The 5,512-nt window shown below is 41.9% G+C and overlaps 1 pseudogene; it reads left to right on the top strand.

Annotated features, from left to right (window-relative positions):
- Positions 1 to 538: 538 nt before the first annotated feature.
- On the top strand, positions 539 to 1,917 carry LOC117702895 (acid ceramidase pseudogene; annotated as a pseudogene).
- Positions 1,918 to 5,512: the final 3,595 nt, after the last annotated feature.

Genomic DNA, 5,512 nt, shown 5'->3' on the forward strand with positions numbered 1-5,512 from the left:
TGTATGTGGTGTTACTACTTGTAGACATCGGGAGGCAAGTAACAAAGCCTTAGTAGGGACGTTCAACTATGCTTACTCTAGTGCTCTAAAACATAATAAAGGTTTGTCCTTAGGGACAGCAGGTGCCCTGGACTCTGCTGGACCTATCAATAACCAGTGAACCCTTGTGATTGCTGTGTTATATATACCTACAGTGTATGTTACATATACCCACATTATATGTTATATATACCCACATTATATGTTATATATACCCACAGTATGTTATATATACCCACAGTATGTTATATATACCCACAGTATGTTATATATACCCACAGTATATGTTACATATACCCACAATACATGTTACATATACCCACAGTATATGTTATATATACCCACAGTATGTTATATATACCCACAGTATGTTATATATACCCACAGTATATGTTACATATACCCACAATACATGTTACATATACCCACAGTATATGTTATATATACACACCGTATATGTTACATATACACACAGTTAAAAGTTACTGCTAAGGGCCTGCTCCGGGTGGAGATGGTCCCTGCTGCAACTGCTCCTGGAGTCCCTCAGAGCGGCGCTTGCAGCTGGGAAGATGCTGGGTCAAAGTCTCCTCACCTGGGTCCTGGCTGCGGCTGTCACCTGCGCCCAGGCACAGGAAGTGCCACCGTGGACAGAAGACTGCAGAAAATCAACTTATCCTCCTTCTGGACCAACTTGAGGACTTTAGTGAATTCCATAACGGACTTAGTGAATGCATTTGTGCCAAGTGGAAAAATAATGCAGATGGTGGATCAAAAGTTGCCTGGTCTGATTGGCAGCCTCCCTGGCCCTTTTGGAGAGGAAATGAAGGGAATTGCAGATGTCACTGGAATTCCTCTAGGAGAGATTATTTCATTCAACATTTTCTATGAATTGTTTACCATGTGTACATCAATCATAACTGAAGATGAGAAAGGCCATTTACTACATGGAAGAAACATGGATTTTGGAATATTTCTTGGGTGGAATATAAATAATAACACTTGGGTTGTCACAGAAGATTTAAAGGCCTTAACAGTGAATTTGAACTTCCAAAGACTGTTTAATAAGACTGTTTTCAAGGCTACAAGTTTTGCTGGATATGTGGGCATGTTGACAGGAATCAAACCAGGACTGTTTAGTCTTACACTTAATGAACGTTTCAGTATAAATGGTGGTTATCTAGGTATCCTAGAATGGATGTTCGGAAAAAAAAATGCCCAGTGGGTAGGGTTTATCACTAGATCAGTTCTGGAAAACAGTACAAGTTATGAAGAAGCCAAGAACACACTGACCAAGAGCAAGATAACGGCCCCAGCGTATTTTATCCTGGGAGGCAACTGGTCCGGAGAGGGCTGTGTGATTACACGAGACAGAAAAGAGGCCTTGGATGTCTATGAACTTGATCCTAAGCATGGCAGATGGTATGTGGTACAAACCAATTATGACCGGTGGAAAAACACCTTATTTCTTGATGACTGCAGAACACCGGCAAAGAAGTGTCTAAATCATACGACACAGAAGAATCTCTCATTTGCCACCATCTATGATGTCCTATCAACAAAACCTGTCCTCAACAAGCTGACTGTATTCACAACCTTGATGGATGTTACCAAAGATCAATTTGAAAGTTACCTTCGAGATTGCCCAGACCCTTGTATAGGCTGGTGAGCACACATCAGTCAGCCTATAGGACATACTGAGACCTGAAGATGTGTTCTGTGGCGTGCCTGGGCTCCTTCCACAGGCTAAGGCTCGAGGCCTCTTGTCTTTAGTCAGGACTGTCCTCACATGTTTCTGTTGTTTACAGACTGTTTGGTTTTTGTTTGTTCTAATCATCATCATCACTTTGACTCACAGGTAAACTCTTTAAGGGACGCCATGTAGAAATTGCCAAATTGCCAGTTCATTTCACTTTGACACTGGGAAGGGGTAACCAAGACCTCTGTGGAACCCATCCAGGTTCTCTGATAGTGTTTAATCCAGTGCCCTGTGTGTAATGTCAAAGTCATTCACCTTTTCTTTTTTATCTACATATTTATGTTTTTCTGTAAACCAGTAGTTTTCTTCTTTCCTGGTTCTCTCTCAGAACCAGCACCTTTCATTCCCCTTTGCTGTTAGTGACAGCAGTGCAATACCACTGTGCTTGGCTGGAGTTCCTCAGATGGATATTTAATACTTATTTTAATGGGCAATCAATAGACCTCTGACTCTGGAAACAGTATTTTGGAGGACTATAACTATTATACAAACAGTATTTCTTTTAAAAAAGAATAAGTGATCTCTTTTTCCTGATTATTCTGCCTGCCAGTAACTCCAGGAAGTTTCCCAGCTTCAAACACTTGAGTTCAAGAACTTAACACAAACTCATGATTTTAAATTCTTATATGTATAATCAATGTAATTTTTTCCTTCTAATCATATTTTTTCAGATTTTCATATAATATAGTATTAACAATATTTTTCAGAAATCAATGTATTTATGAAAACCGCGACCAGAACTTGTTCATCTTTCTAACCTTCACAATTGACAGTGAAATGTATTTTGTGGCAGACTGTATCCAACTAGTTTTGGACAGTCTCAGCTGTGTTGTGATGTTCAATAAACAGTCACTGTGAGCCAAAAAAAAAAAAAAAAAAAAGTTACTGCTAAGAGATTCAATTCTGGTTTAAATTCTCTTGCTTTTGAATGCCCTCTTAACCCTTTGTTGTGTTCCATTCTGGTGGGTCCCAGTCCAGGCCTCCTCGGGTCTCAAGCTTTGTTTTCTATCTGACCAGCCCCTCCCTGCCCCATCCTATACATTGTCTTTAGACAATATATTTTTGTTAATTTTTTTGAGAACCTCATATATGCATTCAGTGTATTTTGATCAACATCAAGCCTCCCTTACTCACTGATCCATTCCCACCCCCATCCTTCCCCAACCTTTTCCTTTTTCAATTGCCCATTGAGTCTAAGTTCTGTTGCCCATACACTTCCATGTTAGGCCATCCAGTGGCATGTGGACATTCCAGGAGCCACACATCTAAAAGGATAACTCTTTCTCAGAAGCCACCAAGGATCAACAGAGGCGCTCTCTCTCTCTCTCTCTCTCTCTCTCTCTCTCTCTCTCTCTCTCACTGTGTGTGTCCTGTAATTCCCGCTCTCCTTCACACTACAGTGCATGCAGAGTGATTATTTCCCTGGTCTTGTACAAATCATTATGGCTGTTTATATTCATGACTGCAGTGATCCTGTCATGTCCAGAAATCACCATTATGCTTCATTCTTCCATGATCACTGGCTTTTACAATCTTCCACCCCCTCTCCCATGATGGATGGCTCCTGGGCTTTGGTTGGTGCAAATGTAAGACACAGATAACCCATTTGTGTCTAAACACTCCACAGATACTCTTTGTATGTTGGCCAGTTGTTTCACTAACCACTGTTCATTACTCGCAAGTCTTTGATGAACTCAGAGCTGCACTAATTGATGGGTGTAGGATACTAATTGAGACGGTGGTTTGATACTGTCCATTTAGCAAAGTAAGAGTAGTGGATTCACTCCTGGAGCCTATGAGCTCCCCAATCATGAGCTCGTGGTCAGATTTCCATACTGGGTATGATTCCTCTGTGGAGTGGGCCTTAAATCCAAACAGAAAGCATTTTGCTAGCCCCTAATATCTGTGCCATTACGGCACTGATGGGCACGTCTTGCCAATCTTGGTCATAGCTCACATGGTTGTAGTTGTGTAATACTGTTGATGAACCCCCAACCAACAGCCTACATGACAACTGTCTAACACCATGAAAAGTAGCCAGGAGGGAGGGCCCTGGCCAGCCAGGACCAATGTAATGTAAAGAGTGGACGTACCATCAAGTTCTGGTAGGTAATAAGAGCAATGGGCAAGAGTCTTGGGACAGCCTTGATTAACACCTGGAGAGGGTACCCACACCTAGAACTGGGTTTTTCATTTTGGTGACTTGTGGCTTCTGGAAGGATCATTAATCCCGGTATAAGGTTTGAATGGGAATGGCCCCCTTTGGCGCATATACTGGAACACTTGTGGTCTCTAGTTAAATTGTTTTAAGGATTAGAAGGTGTGACCTTTTTGGGAAAGTTGTGTCACTGGGAGTGGACTCTGAGGTTTCAAAAGACATGTGGTATTCCATTCTCTGTCTCTCTCATGAGCTCTCAGCTACTGTGTCTACCTGCCTGCTGCCATGAGAGTCACAGACTCACCTCTGACACTGTAAGCCCCAAATAAACTTTCCTAAATGTTTCCTTAACCATGGTGTCATATCACAGCAATAGGAAAAGGAATGAGAGGTAGCTTCAACTCTTTTATAGTTTTCTATGTCTTTTACAAACTTCCCTAAGTGTAGCTAACCCTTCCCCAGAAACCCAATTGTTAAGATATGTTTAAAGCTTGCTCATGGAAGCCCCAATATGATGGTTAATATTTAACTGCAATTTGACAAGAACTAGAATCACCTAGGAGGCGAGATTCCAGGCCTATCTGTGAGGGCTGAATGGATTACCTCTGGGCAGACGAGGGATTCTGTTAACTGAGATGGGAAGGTCACTCACTCTAAATGACCCAGCAGCTGTCCAGAGCTGGGTCCTGGACTGAAGAGGAGAAAGGAAACAGAAGAACAACAGCACTCATTTTGTCACCTCATCAGTGGTATGTGACCAGCTGCCTCAAGTTCCTGCTGCCATGGCAGATTGTACCCACAAACTATTAGCTGCACACACCCTTCTTCTCTTCCTTCAATTGCTTTTGTTAGTGTACATTATCATGGCACAGGGTAAGTACTACATCCAATACCAGGATCCCATTCCAAACTGGGCTCAGTCACATGCTAATTGCCAATGGAATATCTGGTTCCTAACCAGAGTACTTGCAAGCATGTTGGTCACATGACGATTTTTCCTTGTTTTAAGAATTAAAGAGTTCTTTATTCTCTTAATCTTCATATAACCTAGGCTGGCTTGAAACTCTTGAGTGATGGGATTACAAGTATGCAAGTCACACCCAGTTTCATGTGGAACTGGAAATTGCACCATTGGCTTCTTGCACGCGAAACTAAGCCTTCTACCAACTGCCAATCGACGACTAAACCTAGGTTAAAACATATCAACCACAGTATCTGTGCCTAAGTCTGTAATGTCTCCATGGACACGTGCAAAGGACAGTTCTTAGTGAAGGGTCTGCTATATCCTGCTAATTGCCTTATCTCAGGTCACGTCAAGATCCGTATACACATCTTCTCAGTCTGGTACTGCCTGAGTAAGCAAAACACCCGACTAACAAAAATTAATTTTTAATCTTCATAGACATGTAATTTTTTTTGGCAACTATGAGCACAACTCACTCAGGGCATTTTATACAGCATATGGAGGGTCAGCCTGTAGAAGGAAGGGCTTAGATTTTCCTTCCAAGTAGTATCCTTCAGTTTTCCTTCAGTTTGTATCAGCTCCCCTTCCTGCCCCC

The sequence above is a fragment of the Arvicanthis niloticus genome, chromosome 1, assembly GCF_011762505.2.
Source record: "Arvicanthis niloticus isolate mArvNil1 chromosome 1, mArvNil1.pat.X, whole genome shotgun sequence".
NCBI lineage: Eukaryota > Metazoa > Chordata > Mammalia > Rodentia > Muridae > Arvicanthis > Arvicanthis niloticus.